At 39.3% G+C, this 12,580-nt stretch overlaps 2 long non-coding RNA genes across 3 annotated transcripts; both read left to right on the top strand.

The window, feature by feature from the left end:
• The first annotated feature begins 1,215 nt into the window (after positions 1-1,215).
• On the top strand, positions 1,216-4,791 carry LOC103650311 (uncharacterized). The gene is made up of 3 exons (XR_564063.3): positions 1,216-1,571; positions 1,653-1,733; positions 3,387-4,791. It is a non-coding gene; the product is annotated as an uncharacterized lncRNA (long non-coding RNA).
• A 4,435-nt stretch (positions 4,792-9,226) lies between these two features.
• LOC103650312 (uncharacterized) lies at positions 9,227-12,078 on the top strand. 2 transcript variants are annotated; one of them, XR_002750294.2, is made up of 3 exons: positions 9,227-9,704; positions 9,786-9,866; positions 11,521-12,078. It is a non-coding gene; the product is annotated as an uncharacterized lncRNA (long non-coding RNA). The 2 variants fall into 2 exon arrangements; XR_004857177.1 differs by lacking the exon at positions 9,786-9,866 and having other exon boundaries at positions 9,229-9,704.
• Positions 12,079-12,580: the final 502 nt, after the last annotated feature.

The following is a 12,580-nucleotide window of genomic DNA, read 5'->3' as shown; positions in this document are numbered from 1 at the left end:
AAAAAAGATAATTTTGTGCTGTTAGCACGCGCGAATCGCACAACTGAGCTAAAAAACAAAATAAAACCGAATGCAGTAATAGCAGTAAGTAATGTGCCAGTGGAACTGTTGCATCTCCGCAAGCAAGGATGGGAACGGGCATGAATGTTGTCGTCGCCAAGAAGATAGTAACAATGTGGTTAAAGAAGAACTGAGTCATCCATACCATACTCATGTTAGGGCGGGGGAGGGGCACGAAGAAGACAACGGTGGATGTGCGCACGAAGAAGAAAGCAACGGAATAACCCTAACGAAGGAAAATCAACTGATCTAACTAAGCGTGATGAATGAGATTGGTTACCTGTGAGAAGCGACGACGCGGTGCAGAGAGGGAGGCCGTGGAGCGAGGACTGTAGTCGCCGTCGTTGTCGCCGACCAGCGCCGCCTCGTCCCCACGAAGACGACACAATACTGGGTGGAGGTACAGGCCAATCAGGGGGCGAAGCCACGGGAGGGAGAGTGGGAGCATGCCGGCGAGTCTCCTCCGCCGCATCTGGATGTTGGCGATTGAACCCCTCCTACGCCGCCGACATGGAGGGGCAGACTCTTCGTCTGGAAGGCTCTCGTTTTGTGGAGTAAATGGAGGTTGTCTTGTGAACGTCGGATGAGGATCGTGCGGCCGAGAAAGAAAAGGATGACGTGAACGCACCTGCTTTCATGTTTGCTCCTGTCTTTAATAATAAAAATAATAAATTATATATATATATATATATATATATGATTTTACATCAGCTCTGAACAAATTAACGGCCGTAAATTAAATTATTTACGTCTGTTTTTTTTTTGTGTCGACGAAAATAAGTTTCTTATTTACGAGTTACGATGGCTAAATTTAACTGACATAAGTTAACTTATTTATGTCAGGTTTAGTTTAGACCAACATAAATTAGTGTGGCCGACATTGATTTGGTTTGTTTTATAGTGATTAACTGTTGCCACATCCTAGTTAATCAATGCATTCCGCTAGCAATGCATATTAAGTGTTGTTGTATCATGATTAAATAATGGATGCCGCTAGCAACACATATTATGTGTTGTCACATCCTAGTAAATCAACGAATGGTGCTAGCAACCCATATTAAGCGTTGCCACCACCCTAATAACTTAACAGATGATGCTTGCAACGTATATTAAGTGTTGCCCACTAATTTCTTACAACGCATAAAAACATGTGTTGCAACGGATGCGTTGCTATAGGGGGGTTTGTGTTGTAGTGTCTGTTCCTGAAGTCATGGCTCCCTGGATATGTTCAGCTCGTCTACGCTTGGTCTTTGCCGGTAGCCAAGCTGCTCCATATGCTCGAGCTTCCAGCGCCCTGCATCAGCTCGCCGGTAGCCAAGCTCTATGGCACAAGCGCCTCTAAGCCCTGCTCCTTCTCCAACCGTGCCAATGCTCGCCAGCTCCCTTAGCCCACCGGCCCTGCCCCTCTCAGCTCTGTTGTCGTCAACTCCGGCTGTGCGCCGTCGGCCATGCCTCCCCATGCCGACGTTGCTCCCCATGTGCTCGCCCAGGCCACGACGTCGTCCATGCCGGTGAGCCCCCCGCTGTCTCTGCTAGCTTGCATCCCTTATGTTCGATGAAGTGACTGAATCGATGAAGGAAATATGTTTCAGTTCGGTGCGCTCTAGGTGTTCGACGAAATAGAACCAAGGAACTGTCGCCGTTCTTGCATATATCGAGTCGATTCGATTATGGTGAGCTGATTTGTTTTTACTATTAGTTGGATTGGTTAGTTATACTGTGGCAATGCTCAGGGAAGGATATCTTTCTCTTTTCCTTTGGGTTATATGTTGCTCATAATGTGTTGCAGAAATGTTTCCTCTCATATGGTGTTGTGATTGTTTTCATGAATATGCAGTAGTCGCGTCATGTGTTGTTAGACTTGTGTGCTAGGTGAGATTTAATTAATAATGCGAGAAGTAGGATTAGCATTTTAAATTGTCTAGCCGATAAGAACTATTAGTGTTATTTATCTGAATTTCAATTGTGTAGTAACATTAATTCCTTGCGTTAGTAAGCGTCAAGAACATGATAATTCTAGAAGCCAAATAGGAGTTAAATTGAATGTATTACTGTTTAGGGCTGCATGTACAGTTTTAGTTATGCAGCTAGTTCCATGAAGTAAACCATATTTTCTGTAGAAATGTTATATACAGAAGTTGTAGCCAACTTCTTTATCTTATTTGTGTAAACATTTTATGACCATAGGTTTAGTAGTTTAAGAGTTATGATTTTTCAAAGTCCAGTACCTGAATCTGTCCAAATTTTGTACTGATTTCGAAAATTGCCTTGTTTGACTAAATTAAACTGAGAATCAACCCTTAGTAATTATAGAAGAATTGTAGTACTGTTTTTAATCTTTCTAAAAAGTCTTGGATCACCCTTTTTGATGATCTATAAGTTAAGTTACAGTTGTTTGAAGTGTGAACTCTGAATCTGTTTAAATTTGGACAGCAGAGCTTTTCTCATGTCTTTTGACCTTGATATGTATTGAATTAACCTGAGATATTTATAAATGAATTGTATACAATTCTATTAGCTTTCGAAAAAGTCTAGGATCACCTGAATTAGATTCTCGAGACTCCAGTTATGAATTTTTGAAGTGAGTAGTCGAATTCTGTCCAAATCTAGACAGAATTTACGTTTAGCACTATTTGACATTTCTAAATGTTGAATCTTGTTCTGATGGTAATACCAAAGTTGTAGAGAACTTCATAAGCTTTCCAGAAAGTCCTAGTTTACTATTTTAGGATGAATATCTTGTGAGTTATGAGCTAAACAAATAGTTGTTGTCTTGATGTCCAAAATCAGCAAGTATTAAAATGTTTGTTTGGAAATTCTTTTGTGTAGGTCACTAGGATTGGTTAGTTCTTGTGGTTTTAAGTTTGACGTGCTTATTATGCTACAAGTGTTTTAGTGAATATATAGAATAAGTTTGGTAATTCAATCAGTTAGCTAAACATATTCGCCTAGAGTTATTTGTACTGATTTTATCATTTCATTATTGTCTTGCCTTAGTAATTGTCGGGTGTTATATTTGTTGATTGATTAAAAGTCATAAATGGAGCTTGACTGCTTAACCTAATCGTCTTGAATAAATATTCATCGTTACTCAATTAGTTGAAAGCATGTATTACCCTTAAGTCCCCTTCAAAGGAATATGGAAATTACATAGTAGACATTCCACCTTAGTATTTTAAATCTGTAGGGTTTAAATTATGATCTTGGGAAAACTCTTATGTTGTTTGACAAGGCCCTATTTATTAGAACAAGTGGTGTGGTTCTTGATTTAGTTGATGTGCTATCTATGCTCCTATCCATTCATGTGCATCTCGCATATCATGTAGGTACGCTAATGATCGTGCGAGATGAAGGGCATGGACCGACGATATCTCAGTGACTATGTCGACAGAAGATGAATGGATTGACCGTACCAGGATTTTCGATGTTCGCCAACCAGATGTCTCTAACAACACTAACGTAGTGTTTATCCTAGGCAAGCCCCGGTGCATTCACCTCTTTCCTTGATGTTTACAAAAATTTATCACCTTGAATGATGCATTAGGTTATAGGAGTTGTGTGATCAAACAGTTGATGCATTTCCTTCCTTGATTAAACAACCCTAATACCTGTTTTATGAAAATTTAGTGATGCTTAGCCCTGCTTATTAATTTAGGATGGTTTTTGAAAGATGATGTGTAACACGGGATATGGGAGTTTGTGAAATAAAAGGACTTGTGATGATGAACCCATTGTGGCCGCAATGATTTCATAATTCAAGTAGGGTGCCTCTCTCAGGTATCAAGTTTTGGGAAATAATATGTAATGTAGACCAGACGTTGAGCAGGAAAGTTCGCCCTTCTGCGTCGATTAAGGACCGTTCGATGTAGGCCTGTTGTGGTGGAGACTTTGCAACTTGCCACATGCTTCGGTAAGCCTGAACTCGGCTATTCCATACGTGAAAAGACAACCGCGCACTGGGCGTGGGAGATGGTGGGAGTAGCGTGTACCTCCTGGCTAGAGGCTGGACGGAGGAGTACTGTGCTCCCGGTAGCGCGGACCGGTTCACGTTGTGGAGGATCTGTGGGAACGGTTGACATATGCAAGGGTTAAGTGCTACATATGTCATGTGGTTAGGGATCCCCAGCTGGGTATAATTGATTCGAATCGTCGTTGCTCCTCAGTCATGGAGACTCTACCCTCCGACCACTCATCGTAGTTAATAAGTAAAATAAGAATTTGGTAAAAGAAAGCTAGACCAGAACAAGTGAATGCTCTAGATTAGGCAAAACTAGATTCAGGAAAAGTACTTAACTTGTGAAGTAAAATTTTTGCATAAGGATCCACTACTAGTAAGCCTTTCTGCAAAAAGAGTCTTTGAATCTTCATAAGCTTTACCTTGATTCCCAAAAGCCAGCATATCCTTGAGAGTCTTTTTCCTTAAACGGGTAAGACTTGCGAAAGTACACTCCGTACTCAGTGTTTTCGAACCCATGTTGTTGCAGGTACTAGATTTGTGCTGCTGTTGATGGTGCTTAGTGCCAGTGGGCTCGACCTTCTTATAGGTTAAAGTAGCTCTTCTATACTTCTTATTAAGGATTGTCATTGAGCTAGCATATATTTCAAAATTATAAATAATTTATAACATTTCAAAGTATATTTCTTTGAATCAATTTTGTAATCACTCCGATAAATATAATGTAAATTTGTTGTAACTTGTAACTTTTTGTAATAAAGAAATTCTGCTACAAATGTTGTTGTGTGATTTGTGTTTACTTAATCTTGCGATCCTAGTTGTAAGTGGTTTATTCGGGGTCCTTGGGACACTCGGACAGATCCTGTTAAGTTATCCGGTGCACATGCATAGCCGTCTAAGGTCTTTGAGACGAGGACATGTACATGTGGCCCAATAACTTGGGAGATTCTGCCACAACTGGTATCTGAGCAGGATTAAGTATAATACGGTCACAAACTTATTTCAAAACAAAGTTTTGGTTTTAGAAAACCTATTTTCAAGTAAACACATTATTTGGTTTTGAAAAGCATATTTGAAAAACTATAATGCTAGCGACATCCTCTGTTAAGCCCTAAATTAAGGACTATGAGGTGGCTTAGCTCAAAACACTAACCCACAACCAGGGGATAATTGCATACATGTGTATTGTTATTTTTGAGGTCATTCAGTCTTGAATGGATCGATGCTCAGGTAAGGTGAGATGTGAGAGAATGACCGAACAAACGTCGGTCTAGGGGAGAGCATAAAAAAGGGCTTGATTATATACATGTTACACATATATGTATATATGAAGGCTGCGATGTGGAGTATTTAATTTTCAGGGATTCTGTACCCCATGGATGTGTATGGTTATACAGACATGGGAATACTGAGAAGTGTAATGTGCTTGCAGCAACACACCTACGTCTAGGTAAGGTGAGTTACCATAATGGGTTGTCCTATGGTTAAAGTGTGACAGCGGCGCCTATGCGTGGCTCGACGCTTAATGAGGAGCTAGCCTCCATATAGCAATATATGGAGTATAAATTGTGATAAAACTGTCATGTGTGGATCTTGCATCATGGAAAATTGGGCTATGATGGAATTTTCTGCAGGTACATTAATCTCGAAAATTTATATGTAGCCGACGACTAGCAAAATAACGAGAGAGTCGTTAGAATGCCACCGATATAGAACGCTATTGCCACATTATATTGACAAAACTTGTGAGGATGAACAGGACGAGCATGCATCCTGATTGTTGCATCATGTTTGTCCCCTGTGCACCAACATGCTTCTCTCACCTTTATTCCAATACTTGGTGATTGTAAATAATGTGGTGTCTTAGAGATACGTGTTTAGATGGCTTCCAGCTTTTCTTAATTTGACCATTAGTGCAAATGGTGTTTGCTCTTGTATTTGATGTGCTGATAGAATGTTGGTGACTTGTTTGCCTAAACCCAAAGCTAGGTCATGTGCTCATTTAGTGAACCTTGACCTAAACCCGTATTAAACTCAACTATTCATCCTATGTGTCATCTTGTGTTAAGCTTATCATTTCACAAGATTTGGAATCTTCTCAATTCAACCAGGATGTATCCTCATCATCTCCATCTTTGAAATAATAAGAGGTTTAAACCATAACTTTGTCATTTCTCTGAAACTTCCTCCAAATCTCTAAGCATGGATGAATTTGAATTTTCCGTTATCACTCCATGACCAAACTCGTGCAAATGAATGCTTAGATAATCTTTTTGTTGGATGTAAAATACACGCAGACTTAAAATAAGGATCTCGAGTCTGTGTTCTAGATAGTTAATATGTGACTCTTTTGTGGTCTTGTCTCCATCCTAAACCATGTCCTTATTTGGTTGGTGCAAGCTTATATCCTTTATTCCAGTTTGCCTCTTCTTGAGGATCATGTCATTATTTTATCAACCTAACCCAGGAAAGACATGTCCGATCAATTTCTTGAGTTTGATGCCTTTGGTTTCCTCATATCTATCGAAGACATACCAACTTAATATTATGATTGTTTTCCCTCCGTATCTAATAAAATACTAATCCTTGACCTTGTCATCTCTACGATGGGCATAGAAATATGCTTGGGGCTGAATTAATAGTCTCCCATCAGTCTCCCATCATACTCCCTTCATCAACCAATTTAGGTTCTGACCATGTCTTGTTCATTTCATCGGGCCATGATCTATTTGACTCTCTACTTGTAATCATTTTTACAAGTGGAGTCTATTTTGTATATTGCCATCCTTGCTCAGTCTATTTGCGTTGCGTGAGATTCCTTATTGGTTACGTCTAGTAATGGTGTTATGACTAAAACCAATGGTGCCGCTACGAAACCGAGGGCTTCATGTGGGTGATCAACACATGGTTGCGCTACTAGGCACGCGCTGGTATCACAGTTAGTAGTCATAATCCATTATGAGACTATAGCGATATGTTATCTCTACACAAATTGTTCTTACCACATGGGATTCATTGTTGGTGATGTTCAACAATGGTGTCATGATTAATGACTTATGGTGCCGCGACGAGACTAATAGCCTCCTGTGAATGCGCACACAGGATTTTCTGCTCAGCGCATGCTGGTATCGAGGTCTCTAGTCATGATCCATTACGGAACTACACCGATATATTATCTTCCATAAACCTTTCCCTTGAAACAATTTCTATGTTGTTTGTGAAATACTCAAGCAACATCTGTCATCTCTATTGAATCAAGAAGCATACCGCTTTAATGTGCTCTTTAACGAATTCACTAGCAATTTAGAAGTCTCCATTGAAAATTGGAACCCATCTGTGTCTAACCGTGTGATAAAAAATTATTATTTCATGTCCAAAGTAGTTCAACAAGTTGGTTTTACTAACTTGTAGCTACCTTATAAACAAAGATTGAGTTTAGAAATCGTTTTGTCGAGTTGTCTAAACTCACTTTAGTTCAACCCATCCTAGGGAAGTACTTACAAGAATCAAGTCAAGTTGACTGGTAACCACCTAATCATCGCTCTAGTCATGCCTCGATCGCCTCACGTGTGCTTTTCCAGCATGTGTGATCAAGTCGAGCCATGCTTAGTGCTTGATAAACTGAATTGATTATGAAGTCAACATCTGCAGATTCCATCCCTGATGTCTTTTCGAGGCTCTATCCTTTTTCTTGGACTTAAATTCTCTGCCTAACCACGAGTTAACCGTTATGTTGTTCAACATCCACACTCATCTCATGTGCTATGGAGTTCTAATGCTGACTTATCGACAAACCTCTTTTGTGTTTTACCCATGAGGTTGCATCCAACTTGCTTTGGATAACTTCTATCCATCTGTCCACTGCTCACTCAACAAACTCATGTTGTCAGACAAAGAAAACAACACATATGAAACTTTACGAGTTCTTCTGTCAGACATCGTCTCTTTATTGACCTGTCTAGTTAACCTAAAGTGGTACATGCTATACAAACTAGAGAAGCAACATTCTAAGATACTAGTCTCTGTTTGGAACTACCTTATGTTGTCACTGATATGGACAGGAGTTACACGTTGCTCTACTCTTAGAAGTCTTTCGTTCCGAATCTTGGGACGAGATTCTTTTAAGGGGGGAGGGTTGTAACACCCTAGGTGTTTATCTTCCGTTTGACCATGAGTATGGATCTAAAAAAATTATCTATGAGAATAACGGTGTCTATGTCCTAATCATCTTCTTCTTAAAAATTTTCGTGATGTTCGGAACATAATTGTTCCAAAAATTAGCGAGTCTGGTGATTATTTAAAGTTCATCGGTTTGCTCAAATACAAATTTGGAAACTTAGTTCAGACTTCCAATTTCGTCCCGAACAAAATTTATTAGAAGCTCGACGACAAGAGTGTTGATGCGAGATTAAATTGGACCGAGATAATTAGAGCTGATATTGAGTATTCATAATTAATATGTTTCCCTGTTCAGACTGCAGATAAAATAATCGGGTTTCGAATCGAATCAAATTAAGCACAGTCTTAATATATCGACTCTGATGTCGTTTGGTTTGGTCCATTGACATCTCGTCTAAAACACTATCTCATGTATCGTCTGCATTTCTATTCATTTGGACTATTCTAAATATTTTATGAAGTTTGAAATTTAAGTATCTCCCGAGACGTCGAGTTCTATACTGTGTGAATCACTCGAGTGGGTGAGAATAAATTTACAGAGTGTCTAAACTTTATAATCCGACCGCACACGTTATTGGAGAAAATTTATGTGCGAGGTTTATATTTGGGATTGTTCTTCCAGTATGGTATTCACGTCAGAGAATCATGGGTTTGGTTGGCGGGTGATATTTATCTGAATTAAACTGGATCTAATATAGTCTACAATATCGAAGTTGATCTCGTTTGATTTGGTCCATGTGTTTATCGCCCAGATCCAAAACTTCATATATAAATAATGAGTGAAAATTCATCTGACTCCGAAGTATTCATCAAATTAAATTCGGTCCAAATATTGTTGTCGATCTTATTTTGTTCGATCCTTTTATACATCTTTTAGACACTAATTTTATAACATCAAAATATCTGCATTTTGCTTTAGTCTAAAAAATAGAAAAGAAAAAAAACCAAATTCCCCCACTGCGTTCCCTCTTATCCTAATCACGTAGTCTCTCCTCCCTTATCCATTGGAGCTCATTATGCCCTCCACGTACTCCTCCACGTACTAGCTCTAGAAATTCCGGTATACATTCCTTTATCTCCTCCACCTCCACGTAGAAAGCCTAGGATTTTCTACCAGCCACATCTTTCATCTCATAGGCGTTATCCACTAGTTTCCTAGGAACACAGCTCATCTGTTTTCTTATGCCATTTTTTCTCTGTTTCTGAAGTCACGGCTCCCTGTAGATGTTCAGCTCGTCTGCGCTTGGTCTTTGCCGGTAGCCGAGCTGCTCCCTGTGCTCGAGCTCCCAGCGCCCTGCATCAGCTCGCCGGTAGCCAAGCTCTATGGCACAAGGCCTCTAAGCCCTGCTCCTTCTCCAACCGTGCCAATGCTCGCCAGCTCCGTTAGCCCACCGGCCCTGCCCCTCTCAGCTCCGGTGTCGTCAACTCCGGCTGTGCGCCGTCGGCCATGCCTCCCCATGCCGACGTTGCTCCCCATGTGCTCGCCCAGGCCACAACGTCGTCCATGCCAGTGAGCCCCCCGCTGTCTCTGCTAGCTTGCATCCCTTATGTTCGATGAAGTGACTGAATCGATGAAGGAAACATGTCTCAGTTCGGTGCGCTCTAGGTGTTCGACGAAATAGAACCAAGGAACTGTCGCCGTTCTTACATATATCGAGTCGATTCGATTATGGTGAGCTGATTTGTTTTTACTATTAGTTGGATTGGTTAGTTATATTGTGGCGATGCTCAGCGAATGATATCTTTCTCTTTTCCTTTGTGTTATATGTTGCTCATAATGTGTTGCAGAAATGTTTCCTCTCATATGGTGTTGTAATTGTTTTCGTGAATATATAGTAGTCGCGCCATGTGTTCTTAGACTTATGTGCTAGGTGAGATTTAATTAATAATGCGAGAAGTAGGACTAGCATTTTAAATTGTGTAGCCGATAAGAACTATTAGTGTTATTTGTATAAATTTCAATTGTGTAGTATCATTAATGCCTTGCGTTAGTAAGCGTCAAGAACATAGATAATTTTAGAAGCCAAATAGGAGTTAAACTGAATGTATTACTGTTTAGGGCTGCAGGTACAGTTTTAGTTATACAGCTAGTTCAATGAAGTAAACCATATTTTATGTAGAAATGTTATATACAAAAGTTGTAGCCAACTTCTTTATCTTGTTTGTGTAAAAATTAAATGACCATAGGTTAAGTAGTTTAAGAGTTATGATTTTTCAAATTCCAGTACCTGAATCTGTCCAAATTCTGTACTGATTTCGAAAATTGCTTTGTTTGACTAAATTAAACTGAGAATCAGCCCTTACTAATTATAGAAGAATTGTAGTACTGTTTTTAATCTTTCCAAAAAGTCTTAGATCACCCTTTTTGATGATCTATAAGTTAAGTTATAACTGTTTAAAGTGTGAACTCTGAATCTGTCCAAATTTAGACAGCATAGCCTTTCTCATGTCTTTTGACCTTGATAAGAACTGAATTAACCTGAGATATTTATAAATGAATTGTAGACAATTCTATTAGCTTTCGAAAAAGTCTAGGATCACCTGAATTAGATGCTCGAGACTCCAGTTATGAATTTTTGAAGTGAGTAGTCGAATTCTGTCCTAATCTGGACATAATTTACGTTTAGCACTGTTTGACATTTCTAAATGTCGAATCTTGTTCCGATGGTAATACCAAAGTTGTAGAGAACTTCATAAGATTTCCAGAAAGTTCTAGTTTACTATTTTAGAATGAATATCTTGTGAGTTATGAGCTAAACAAATAGTTGCTGTCTTGCTGTCCAAAATCAGCAAGTATTAAAATGGTTGTTTGGAACTTCTTTTGTGTAGGTCACTAGGTTTGGATAGTTCTTGTGGTTTTAAGTTTGACGTGCTTATTATGCTAGAAGTGTTTTAGTGAATATATAGAATAAGTTTGGTAATTCTGTCAGTTAGATAAACATATTCGCCTAGAGTTATTTGTACTGTTTTATCATTTCATTATTGTCTTGCCATAGTAATTGTCGGGTGTTATATTTGTTGATTGATTAAAAGTCATAAATAGAGCTTGAGTGCTTAAGCTAATCGTCTTGAATAAATATTCATCGTTATTCAAATTAGTTGAAAGCATGTATTACCCTTAAGCCCCCTTCAAAGAAATATGAAAACTACATAGTAGGCATTCCACCTTAGTATTTTAAATTTGTAGGGTTTAAATTATGATCTTGGGAAAACTCTTATGTTGTTTAATAAGGCCCTATTTATTAGAACAAGTGGTGTGGTTCTTGATTTAGTTGATGTGGTATCTATGCTCCTATCCATTCATGTGCATCTCGCATATCATGTAGGTACGCTAATGATCGTGCGAGATGAAGGGCATGGACCGACGATATCTTAGTGACTATGTCGACAGAAGATGAATGTATTGACCGTACCAGGATTTTGGATGTTCGCCAACCAGATGTCTCTAACAACACTAACGTAGTGTTTATCCTAGGCAAGCCCCCGTGCATTCACCTCTTTCCTTGATGTTTACAAAAATTTATAACCTTGAATGATGCATTATGTGATAGGAGTTGTGTGATCAAACAGTTGATGCATTTCCATCCTTGATTAAACAACCCTAATACCTGTTTTATGAAAATTTAGTGATGCTTAGCCCTGCTTATTAATTTAGGATGGTTTTTTAAAGATGATGTGTAACACGGGATATGGGAGTTTGTGAAATAAAAGGACTTGTGATGATGAACCCATTGTAGCCGCAATGATTTCATCATTCAAGTAGGGTGTCTCTCTCAGGTATCAAGTTTTGGGAAATAATATGTAATGTAGACTAGACGTTGAGCAGGAAAGTTCGCCCATCTGCGTTGATTAAGGACTGATCGATGTAGGCCTGTTGTTGTGGAGACTTTGCAACTAGCCACATGCTCCGGTAAGCCTGAACTCGGCTATTCCATATGTGAAAAGACAACCACGCACTGAGCATGGGAGATGGTGGGAGTAGCGTGTACCCTCCTGGCTAGAGGCTGGACAGAGGAGTACTATGCTCCCAGGTAGCGTGGACCGGTTCATGTTGTGGAGGATCTGTGGGAACGGTTGACATATGCATGGGTTAAGTGCTACAAATGTCGTGTGGTTAGGAATCCCCAGCTAGGAATAATCGATTTGAATCGTCGTTGCTCCTCAGTCATGGAGACTCTACCCTCTGACCACTCATCGTAGTTAATAAGTAAAATAAGAATTTGGTAAAAGAAAGCTAGACTAGGACAAGTGAATGCTCTAGATTAGGCAAATATAGATTCTGGAAAAGTACTTAACTTGTGAAGTAAAATTTTGGCATAGGGATCCACTACTAGTAAGCCTTTCTACAAATGGAGTCTTTGAATCTTGATAAGCTTTACCTTGATT

The sequence above is a fragment of the Zea mays genome, chromosome 3, assembly GCF_902167145.1.
Source record: "Zea mays cultivar B73 chromosome 3, Zm-B73-REFERENCE-NAM-5.0, whole genome shotgun sequence".
Lineage (NCBI taxonomy): Eukaryota > Viridiplantae > Streptophyta > Magnoliopsida > Poales > Poaceae > Zea > Zea mays.
The sequence above is the reverse complement of the archived record's forward strand: the minus strand, read 5'-3'. Positions and strand labels throughout refer to the sequence as shown.